This window comes from Neoarius graeffei, chromosome 4 (genome assembly GCF_027579695.1).
Source record: "Neoarius graeffei isolate fNeoGra1 chromosome 4, fNeoGra1.pri, whole genome shotgun sequence".
NCBI lineage: Eukaryota > Metazoa > Chordata > Actinopteri > Siluriformes > Ariidae > Neoarius > Neoarius graeffei.
The window spans coordinates 91,908,927-91,921,525 of NC_083572.1; the positions used below are offsets into that span (position 1 = coordinate 91,908,927).

At 42.4% G+C, this 12,599-nt stretch overlaps 1 protein-coding gene across 1 annotated transcript in view; it reads left to right on the forward strand.

Moving 5' to 3' along the window:
- lrp8 (low density lipoprotein receptor-related protein 8, apolipoprotein e receptor) overlaps positions 1–12,599 on the forward strand; it is a 685,503-nt gene that overhangs the window by 54,362 nt on the left and 618,542 nt on the right. The gene's annotated exons all lie outside the window — the stretch shown is intronic.

The window sequence follows — 12,599 nt, forward strand, 5'->3', positions numbered from 1 at the left end:
TGAAGGACAGCTTATTACACGTTATTGTCCTATTTGGTTTAAAATGAGCTCTATAATGGGTAAGTGCTGCTTATGGGATGGGTCATATGTGAGCGTTATATGGTCTATTGCTCGACGGCTCATTGCGCAAATTACAGAGTGGATTAGAGTGGGTTTACTGCTGAGCTCGGTGAGGTTGTAGTCCTGCTGGAGTGAGTGGGGTCAGGTTGAGGTACTGTCTGGCATGTCCATTAATAACTACACATGGAAATGCCTGTCATGCTACACCGTAGAGGCTGGTAGTGTGTGTGTGTGTGTGTGTGTGTGTGTGTGTGTAAGAGTAAGACCCAAGACAACCTCATTCAGTGTGAGCTCAGGGCTGGGCATTGCAGCCTGAAATTCCTAGCACTATATTTTCCAAAACTGTCGGCAAGTTCTAATGAAATAAGTACTGAAAGGTCACAATTTCAATGTATAGTTTCTTAGTATGAAGGCACAGGACACATCCATTAGGTTTTTCCTCAATTATTATAGAAACAGCGTATATCTAGTACTGTATGTTATATTTGTACTGGTTTACTGAAGATGACCGCTTATAAAGAGGAACACAGTGACGCCGAAAGGTCACTGGAGGTCACTGATAACTAATCCATAAACTACTCCATCCCTTTCGGTCATTATTCACCCAGTATGTTTTCCTTTTCCACATCATTGTGTCTGGAGTCTGGAGACCCCCAGCACAGTCCCTCAGAAATGGCTAGTGAGGTGTATAAACAAAGACACAAAGGTTTCCTAGGAGCTGTCAGGCAATGAAACGAAGCAAACATGTTTGTGGGGTGTGTGTGTGTGTGTGTGTGTGTGTGTGTGTGTGGTTTGGAATGTGAATGTGTGGGTATCCACTTGACTATTTGTAGTCTAATGAGAAAAAAAAAAATGATCAATGATCAATCCCAACATTCTGCTGGGGGAAACAAACACACTCCATTTCTAAATACTAGTCTGGATCGAACCAGCGATTAACTGGTTGTGTTTGTACAGTGAGCTTCTGTGAAGAGGCTTACACTCAGATAAAATTGTCTTTTTATATTCCCTGACATTAGAAGTTGCTGTATTATGGCAAACTTGTGTGTGTGTGTGTGTGTGTGTGTGTGTGTGTGTGTGTGTGTGTGTGTGTGTGTGTGTGTGTGATGGGTCCGTCTCAGAAACTGGTCTCTCATTTGGGACATTATGGTCAAAAAATAAATTTTCTAATTTTACTATTTTTTTTTTTTTTTTGCCTTTACTGAACACTCAATGTTTCTTTTGTCATGTTTAATAAGAATAAAGATAGCATCTTGCTTTATCTGGCCTTCACTGTGGAACATTTTTTTGATTACAATTCAAATGCTTTTGTAAAATTGATTTCCATATAAAATAACTCCATCATGAAGAATTAAAGCCCCTCCTTCACAGATGAGTGAAAATATTGAATAAATTTCCTCTTTTTGATTGCTTGGGTTAAAAATGCCAAGTTACGATGACTGAATTGATTATTCACTTAAATATGAATAATATGATACATTTTGGGTATTTGATATGGCGAAATCGGACACAATGGAAAAATCAAGAACACACCGGAAAGATGAGAATAACGGCGGTGGTAAAAGAACAGCGACTGTACCGGCTGAAGGTCGCGCGGGTCTCTGATGCGGCGTGCGAGCAACGGGACATCACTACCGCACCGGACGGAGCGCGAGGCGGGGGCGGGGCAAAATGACTGGCCGTAGATTCTATCAAAAGTTTGATCTAAATTGACCATGGTTGCAAAATATTGGCCAAAAATACGTAAACACTACGAAATATGAAAGTAAGATGAGAAAGAAACATTCTATTGCCTTATACTGCAAGACTAAAACAAAATAAAACTGTCAAAACTCACCTTTTCAGCGATAACGTCCGAACAGATCACTCGCGTAACAGAAAGACTGCAAATGGAAGCACGATCAACTTCTAACTGTTGGAGTGGAAAATTCCATTCTACACATGCAAATTGTTAATGTGTGTCCTTCCCCGCACACAAATAACACGCTACGGCAAAAAATAGACCACGACTCATTTTATAGCTCAGAAATTCATACAAGACCAGCTACCATCGTAACATATTCTGTAAGAAACATATTCTATACCTAACTTTCAGCTTTCGTTTTACAAAACAAAATCGCAGATTTATAACTAAATGTTTATATGGCATAGTGATTTTAAGTTCCTACTTTCGGTGAGGTAGCGACCTTGACCCTGAGGCTTTCCGTTTAGATTAAAACACACGATCGTATTGGTTTTGGGTTTGCGGAAAACGGAGTTACAACGGTGATGAAATATTTTGCATGATGTTTTATTACGGTTATGATTATTCTGTGAGTGCACCAATCCTTAGGCGTATAAAGTTACAACTTAAAATACAATTAGTGATAGCTGTAGACTTTTCAGTGGACTACAACCTTTTTAAGGGAATGCGATGTAGTCAACCGTTTATCATGTCCCAGATCAAGCCACCATTTTTCCACAAATTTGCAGAATTTTTGCCAAATTCTGAATAGAGTATTCACATCAAAGATTTAGTTTTATCTGTATTATTTCTTTCATCATTTTATATCAAATTAAAACCAACATCACCATTCAAAACCATAGAGTTTATTGACTGTGAGTATATTTAATGGGGTACCCCCACAGTACCCAGTTTCTGAAACAGACCCATAATAATATATATATATATGGGCGGCACGGTGGTGTAGTGGTTAGCGCTGTCGCCTCACAGCAAGAAGGTCCTGGGTTCGAGCCCCGTGGCCGGCGAGGGCCTTTCTGTGTGGAGTTTGCATGTTCTCCCCGTGTCCGCGTGGGTTTCCTCCGGGTGCTCCGGTTTCCCCCACAGTCCAAAGACATGCAGGTTAGGTTAACTGGTGACTCTAAATTGACCGTAGGTGTGAGTGTGAATGGTTGTCTGTGTCTATGTGTCAGCCCTGTGATGACCTGGCGACTTGTCCAGGGTGTACCCCGCCTTTCGCCCGTAGTCAGCTGGGATAGGCTCCAGCTTGCCTGCGACCCTGTAGGACAGGATAAAGTGGCTAGAGATAATGAGATGAGATGAGATATATATATATAGAGAGAGAGCTGGATGGATGGAGAGAGAGAGAGAGAGAGAGAGGTCAATTCAACCTCCTTCAGTACACATAGATCAAAACTTTCTCGCTCTCTCACACACACACACACACACACACACACACACACACACAATGTTAGAGGTGCAGAAATTTGTCTCATTTATGACATTAAATGAGATAATCACTCACCTAGTGGAGTTAAATTTGATTAAAATGTGGTGATATCAACAGAGTTGGACAGTAACGAAGTACATTTACTTGAGTACTGTACTTCAGTCCACTTTTTGAGTATCTGCACTTAACTTGAGTATTATTTTTTTTAGAAACTTATGACTTTAACTTCACTACATTTGAAAGACAAATTTCATACTTTTCACTCCACTACATTTCTATCAAGGTCCTCGTTACTATGAAGCAGCTTTGAAAGTGGATGTTTTTTGTTTTATTTTATAAAACACGATTGGTTTTTATCGCAGGCTGTCTCAGTGTCACCTATCAATAATCACTAAGGTCACGTCACGTCCATAGACTGTATAAAATCAAGTTCACTGATTTCTCAGCAGCATTATTTTAACACGATCAGTTGATGGCAGAATGGAAGGAAGCGGTTCTTCTGGGGAATGAACGCACTCATGGCCATACCTAGAACCCATGTTTCAGTTTTCTGAAAGGATTAAAGATTCGTTTCGCTTTAAATGTTTACTTTGTTTGCTGAAAACAAGCCACATCACAGCCTTCAAAAACTTGCCGTCTGACCTGCGGGAGCATATTGAGGTATGTAAACGTTTTATTCCAAGAGAAAGCTTGCAATGAAGTTGTCTGTGCTTTTAGAGCTAGCGATAACGTTGCAATAGCTATACAGTCTGGTTAGTCAAATGACTTTCTATGGATTTTCCCACCAAGTTGCCATCGCCTTGTCCACGGCTAATGTTAACACATAGCTAGTTAACTTGGACACTGTTATCGGTAGTTAGCATGTAAAAACGGAGTTACGCTAACATGAATAACATTAACTTTAGCATAATCTTGCCAAATAAATAGAACGTAGAAATCTTTCTTTTCTAGTAACGTTAAATACCCAATATGATTTTGAGTTTGAAAAGAGTTTGCTCACATGTCAGGTGGAGTTTCAGCTCTATAGGTTCTACAAACTAGTCAGTAAATCCAGTCGGTTGCTTCAGAGGCGTTAGGTTTTGTAAGCGTTGTGGCAATAATACAACAATGCTTTGACAGAAAATGTACTTTTAATACTTAAGTATTTTTAAAAGCAAGTACTTTAACTTAAGTAAAAAATTGACTGGACAACTTTCACTTGTTTCAGAGTAACATTTGACCAAATTAAATGTACTTAAGTGCTCTGACTTAAGTAATAAATTTGAGTACTTTATCCACCTCTGGATATCAACGTGACATTACGATATCCATACGTGATTTCATACCATACTGAAATACATTCATAATGTTTTGCATAATTTATTTAATAATTAACCCGATGTACTTGCAGTGTACAAGAAGAATAATTTAACACAGGTAGCAGATTCAGCACCAGTTTCCGCGTGTTGATTGTCAAGTCAAGTTTATTTTTATAGCGCTTTTAACAATAGACATTGTCGCAAAGATTGTGCGAGCCCCTAGGAGGCGCTTGCGCATTCTGTGTACTCGGTTGTGTGGAGACGCTCTTACGTCCATCGTAAGTTCAGAGCAAACTAAAGAGCTACTTCGGCTATGATATTGTTCGGGAAAACCACGCTAGCTTGATGATTGACCTTAAGAGGTAATTAAAGACGCTCTTAGCCTTAAGAGGCTTTCGGTAACGATAAAACATAGCCAATGTAGAAATACGATGAGTCCATGTCATGATGCATATTAATGGGTACCAGGAATCCTCTGGGAAACGCATGTAGGCACATCCACTCACTTTTTAGGAACATCCGTCCACCTGCTATTCTGTTTTCTGCAGTTCTCTAAACAGCCGATCCCTTGACAGCAGCACGATGCATCAAATCATGCAGATACACATCAGGAGCTTCAGATAACGTTCACTTCTTCAAACATCAGAACGGGAAATAATTGTGATCTCACAGTGAAGTGTGACTTTCTTTCACTGTAGCATGGGTGTTGGTTTGAGCCAGATGGACTGGTTTGAGTATTTCAGAAACTGTTGATCTCCTGGGGTTTTCACACACAACAGACAGAATGGTGCAGAAAAAAAAAGAGTGAGCGCCAGTTCTGTGGGTGAAAAAAAAAAAAAAAACGCCTTGTTGATCAGAGAGGTCAGAGGAAAATGGCCAGATTGGTCCGAGCTGTCAGGAAGGATACTATAGTAACTCATATAATCACTCTTTACAACTGCGGTGAGCAGAAAAGCATCTCAGCATGCAACAGCAGAAGAGCACATTGGGTTCCACTCCTGCAGCCAAGAACAGGAATCTTAGAATCAAGAACAAGTTCCTGTTAAAGTGGCCGGCGAGTGTATGGCCGAATCCCATTTCACCCCTTGGACCAACCCCTTGGCCCTTCCCCTCTATTTTGCGCGTTCACGTGAAGGGGTAGGGGTATCCCAATCCCAGTTATCGTGGAGGGGTAGGGGAAGGGGTAGGGCTTCTGTACCCCTCCAAACGGAGATTTTCCTGGAGCTGACTCCGAACGAAGGGGTTTGAGTGATTTCCCACAATGCCATGCGGATTTCAGCGAGATTTCATGCGGATTTCAGAAAGATGGCGGTTCCCGCGGCGAAAGATTGTCATAAATGTATTTTCTCCATTATTTACGTGTTTTAAGTTGTTATCCAGAGGAAACACGCCGCTTGATTCGCTTTCGAGCTGAGAATGAGCAGCGATTTCTGAAATCCAAGCTGCTGCTAAAAAGCTTTGGGAGTGAGTATTGTTTTCGTTTGCTTGACTGCGTACGTTTTGTTCTGTTATTCTCGCTTTTATTGTTTACATGAGTGTTCTGACACCTCATTCTGTCGGATGTGGTGCACGAAGCGCCAAAGATATCCCATTCAGTGGTGTTAGTTAACAAATCACACCCTGCCAGCAGAGATTTCTGGCTCTGACTGTAGCGGCTGGTCGCAGCCAATGACGCATTTGGTCGCGTTTTGCTAACGTAAACGCTGACGGAGGTACGCGATGACGTATGCGATCGTTGAAGGGCTATCCCAATACGTAGGGGTTGAATTTCAAGCCCTATCCCTTGTAGCTCAGTTTCAAGGGGAAGGGCCAAGGGGAAGGGGGAGGGGTAGAAATTAGAATTGGGATTGGGCCTAAGTGTAATCATTTTGGAAATACTGTACATCCAGACACATAAAGTCAACAGCTGTGGCCTGAACTCTCCTTTTTCTGAGAACAGGAAGACAGAAAGTAAACTTTTCGAGGTTAAAGGGTTCAACTGTCTATATCTTAGAGACAAGTGGCAGGTTTCCCCCACACTTCAGAATAAACCTTAGTGACGTGGATTGTATTGACAATATACCATGTCCCTCCCTGACCCTGCTGTAAAGACCAATGTTGACCAATGTTTTGTGGTTTACAACAGTTCCACGGTCCCCGGGTCCATCCTGAGCTTGGATTTCCGTGTGGAGTTCCACATGTTCTCCTCGTCTCCAAATGGGCTTCGTCCAGGTTCACTGCTTTCCTTCTATACCTCAAAAACACGATAGTAATTGGATGTGTGAGCGAGTATGTCTGGAATTCCATCCAGGGTGTATTCCTGCCTCATGCCCAGTTTTCCCAGGATAGGCTCCGGATCCAGCACAACATTAACCAGGTTAAAGTGCTTACTGGAAATGAATGACCGTTAAATATATCCATCCATTATCTGTAGCCGCTTATCCTGTCCTGCAGGATCACGGGCAAGCTGGAGCCTATCCCAGCTGACTATGGGTGAGAGGCGGGGTACACCCTGGACAAGTCGCCAGGTTATTGCAGGGCTGACACAGAGACGAACAACCATTCACACCTACGGTCAATTTAGAGCCACCAATTAGCCTAACCTGCATGTCTTTGGGAGCGCAGGTGGCCAAGTGGTTAGAGCGCTTGACCGCTAAGCGAACGGTCCCTGGTTCGAGCCTCGGCTCGACGGGGATCTGGGGCTCGCTCCCTGTCCACCCAGCAGTGAATGGGGACCTGGTGGAAACACTGGGGAAGTTAAAGGCGGCGAGGAAAGGAACTGGCCACCCTACCTCACTATGCCGATGGCCCAGGACAAGTGCGCTCTCTAACAGGCACTCCCTCAATGTACGAATCATATATGGGACTCCCCTTTGCATGTCTTTGGGGGAAACCACACAGACACGGGGAGAACATGCAAACTCCATACAGAAAGGCCCTCGCCGGCCACCGGGCTCGAACCTAGGACCTTCTTGTCGTGAGGCAGCAGTGCTAACCACTACACCACCGTGCCGCCCCAGTTAAACGTATGCAACTCAGAAATATGATGAAATTTATCAATGGAGAGATTTGATTGAAACGATTTCCCTCAAATTCACTTCTAAAGTCAGTACTGATGATTCCCATCCACACAGTACAGCTGAAAACAAGGCCATGTTTTAATTCTTAAGTATTTGTTGAGCTTGGCCTTGGGAAATGCAGCTCTCGGGGTTCACTAATTGTCATTTTACTGCATCTCCATTTTTGTTCTTTTATGGGCAAATATGTAGATTTAGCAAACGAGCATGAGATTCGGCACTAATTAAAATTCATCACACTTACCCGAATGAATTATTTTCCCTCCTGCTTCTTCTGCTGTTCATAAATATTCAAGATTGCAAAATATATTCCTGTTAGACGCTCAGGAATTTTATTATCGCTTATCCATTTTTGAGTTCTGCTGTGTTTCCTGTGGGTTGCTTTAATTGTAGAAATGATTCAAACGACCAGCTTCGAGTCGCACACGGCTGCTGTGTGATCAGAGGATGACGCTGCGGTGCTTGCTGTAGTGTGTGACTTTTAGCTGTAGCGCAGGAACGAGTTAATCAGGGAAGGCACAGTGTGAAACAGAGCCGAGCGAAGACGAGGCTGTTTGGGAAGCAGTTAAAACGCAGAGCATGAGCGTCTATTTGTGTGATGTTAATTTGAGAAAATCGGTTTGCTCGGCCTGTCAAAGGAACCTCTTTGGTCTGTCCATGAGAGTAGATTAGAAATGCAGACTGATATTTTTTTTTACAATATATTGATGATGATGATGATGAATACTTTATTCCAGACTCATAGTTCCATATGAAAGACATAAAAAGACAATACAAATACAAGATCAACACATGCACTACCATTCAAAAGTTTGGGGTCACTTTGAAATGTCCTTATTTTTGAAAGAAAAGCACTGTTCTTTTCAATGAAGATCACTTTAAACTAATCAGAAATGCACTCTATACATTGCTAATGTGGTAAATGACTATTCTAGCTGCAAATGTTTGGTTTTTGGTGCAATATCTCCATAGGTGTATAGAGGCCCATTTCCAGCAACTCTCACTCCAGTGTTCTAATGGTACAATGTGTTTGCTCATTGCCTCAGAAGGCTAATGGATGATTAGAAAACCCTTGTACAATCATGTTAGCACAGCTGAAAACAGTTTAGCTCTTTAGGCCAAGTTTACATTCGACCGTATCTGTCTCGTTTTCTTCGCGGATGCACTGTCCGTTTACATTAAAACGCCTGGAAACGCCGGGAAACGGGAATCCGCCAGGGTCCACGTATTCAATCCAGATCGTGTCTGGTCCGGTGCTGTGTAAACATTGAGATACGCGGATACGCTGTGCTGAGCTCTAGCTGGCGTCGTCATTGGACAACGTCACTGTGACATCCACCTTCCTGATTCGCTGGCGTTGGTCATGTGACGCGACTGCTGAAAAACGGCGCGGACTTCCGCCTTGTATCACCTTTCATTAAAGAGTATAAAAGTATGAAAATACTGCAAATACTGATGCAAATACTTCCCATTGTGTAGTTATGATTGTCTTTAGGCTTGCCATCCTTCCACTTGCAAGTGGTAAGTGACGCGCATGCCCGATATGCACTGAGATCACACACACAGCGGCTCAGTCCCGAATCACTGCTCGTGCGCTTCACTCGCGCGCTCTGTGAGCTGCGCAGGGCCGGAGTGCGCACCCTCCAGAGGGCACTCGCTGTTCAGGGTGGAGTGATTTGGAGCGCAGGATGCCTGCGGAGCCGAGCGTATCCGTGTATTGGCGTTGCTGTGTGCACGCTAATCGTTTTAAAAACGTTAATCTGATGATCCGCTGATACGGTCTAATGTAAACCCCACCTTAGAGAAGCTATAAAACTGACCTTCCTTTGAGCAGATTGAGGCCCTGTTTACATTATTTCCAATCAGCGGATCATCAGATTAACATTTTTAAAACGATTCGCGTACACACACAAAATTTCTGTGCCCGCAACAAAACCGTTCCCCTTGCACACAGCAACGCCAATACACGGATACGCTAATCACATGACTAATTAGACGGCACGTCACATGATCCCAGTGCATATCGGGCATGCGCAAGTCACTCACCACTTGCAAGCACATAAAGTGTGTGAGAGATTGAGTGAGCGAGTGAGAGAGAGCAAGCGAGCAAGAGAATGTGAGAGAGTGAGAGAGCATAAGAATCAAAATTTGAAGTTCTTTATGGAAATCAGGGACACCGTGTCATTGGGACTAAAGAGGAGAAGGTTTTTCAGCAGTCGCGTCACATGACCAACGTGGCATGACCAACGTGGCATGACCAACGCCAGCGAATCAGGAAGGTGGATGTCACAGTGACGTTGTCCAATGACGATGTCAGCTAGAGCTCAGCACTGCGTATCCTCGTTCCTCAATGTTTACACAGCACCGGATCAGATACGTACTGGGTTGAATACGTGGGCCCTGGCGGATTCAAACTGTTCCGCCTGTGGAGTCGTTTCCCGGCGTTTTAATGTGCACGGACAGTGCATCCGCAACGACAACGATACGGATACGGTCTAATGTAAACACCACCTGAGTTTCTGGAGCATCACATTTGTGGGGTCGATTAAATGCTCAAAATGGCCAGAAAAATGTCTCGACTATATTTTCTATTCATTTTACAACTTATGGTGGTAAATAAAAGTGTGACTTTTCATGGAAAACCCAGAATTGTCTCGGTGACCCCAAACTTTTGAACGGTAGTGTATCAGTATACATATAAACATCTATTCCAATGTTTCCACATCCTAGAGGTGTAGCTTGTATTAGATGGGCAAAGGGCGCTGTGCTGAGCTGTGAAATGTCTGACACAAGCACGATTCACAGTTCCCACCAAACGCTGGAGTAAATGCATGCGGGTCGGTAAACGACCACCAGAAATACAGACTGTACATTGACGACAAAAAGCACACACACGTTGTTTCATCCACCATATTCTCGGAAGGAAGTTACTCGGTAACCACGGAAACATTTCGCGCACGCGCATTTCAACTTCCGTGAAAGAAAACCGCAAACATTTCTCGCTAGTGTGGACAGATGCACTAAACTGTACCGGTATACTTTGTATCGATACAGTTATACCACTATCGTACCGGTATAAGTGTGAACACAGCATGTAATTCTTTCTAACACTTTAGAAATGATGCTAGCCAGAGCACTTGGCCTATAGTTATCTATGCTGGAGATTTTCCCAGTTTTGTCTTTAATCACTGGCACTAACGATACAGACAGCATAGAGTCAGGTAGTATGCCATGCATTAATAACCCAGGAAAACACATAGCAAGCAAGACATGCAGTCTACGACTAGCAAGTTTTAGACGTTCTGCTGTTATCTGGTCTGGTCAAGACCACATGCTTTGTTCATAGACAGTTTCTCAATGGCATAGTACACCTCATCAGGTCTAATAATCACATCATCATTAAAGGGAACATTTCCAACATAAAATTTCTCACTCTTAACACAATTAAAAATGTCACCATAGCGTTTGCTCCAAAGTTCTGCAATATTTTCAGGTCCAATGACCCCAGCAATACCAGACGGCAAGGGTATCTTACTGTTATTGATAATCTTAACTTCTTTCCAGAAATCATTGGCATTATTCTGCTGAAGCTTTGTAGCCACGGAGTTAGCCCTCATAGCCTGCTCGTTTCTTTTAACGAAGCGGACAGCATACTTAAATTGTGCATTTGCCAATTTCTTGCGGTCACACTGTGGGCCATGTCTAGCTCTCCCTGATAACACCCAGGTTTTAAAAGCTTCTTTGGCCTCTGCATGGAGCTCATCCTGGTCTGACATTATGTTGTTGACGTCTTTTATTGCAGTGAAGCTTACCACTACTGATAAGAGTGTCTACAATCTTCTCATACATTATACAGAGACCTTTACTATGATTCTGGTTCATACAGATAATGTCATCACATAGGATAGCACCATATGCAGAGATGCCTACTAGTACGGATTGGCCGTGTTTTGTATGGAAAAGTTACGTAAATACGATGTTACGGCAAACAGTGTTGTTCTGTACGGAATTATTATAAAGTCTTAAAAAATTCCAGTGAGTTGTTTTTAAATGTCCAAGCGACTTTTTCAATCCATGCGCGATTCACGGCTAGGCTATTTATTTTTACGACAACCACACATGCTGTGTGTGACATGCGCAGATTCCGCACATTTGTTCGCGCTATTTTCGATACGGTAGAATGGCCGTGCATTACACCCAGTCAAAAGGGCAATGGATACGCGCACTGCAAACTGTGTAGAACTGACATTAACATCACTCATGGTGGTCGCGATGACTGCACGCGGCATGTCAACTACAAAAAAAACATATGGAGTATGCTGAAATGGCGAGTCAGGCGGAAAGTAAATCTGGGGGTATCCAGCAGTTTTTTACAAAATCTGTGGATGAAAAGACACGAAACGTGACACGTGCTGAAGCGGTGATGGATGACCTACAGTATGCTTGGAGTTGAACTTGCCAATTAGTGCCATGAAATGTGAGTTAAACTTATTCAGTTTCTTTTTACATGTCTGATTTTTATTCACTGAAATATCAAACACTGGCTGTACTTCTTTAATTCAAAGTCTTTTCAGTGTTGCAAGTGCAAATGTACATGTAGTATGATCAAAAACAGAATTTTATGATTAGTGCTGTTGGGATTGTGGCAAAAAATTGATCATTCCACTGTTTTAAATACAATTATAAATGTCATTTTATTCAATGTCTCATCTGAAGCATTATGCTGAAGTATTTATATATTGGGACATTAAGATAACAATGTCGGACTCTCTTTGGCATGAAATAAGACAATTTTTTTTTTAATTTTATTAGAATCCGTTAACAGGTAGAACATTTTGCCAGGCAATATAATATAATACTTTTGAGGAGTTACATTCAATACCAATGATTGGTAGTCAACCGTAATGTCTGCAAACAGGGAACACTATTGTATTTATAAAAATGTGATCTATTGTATGCTCTAGAAATTTGTTGAGTGGAAATTCAGTTGAGATGGCTGCTCGCGTTTTGTTTAT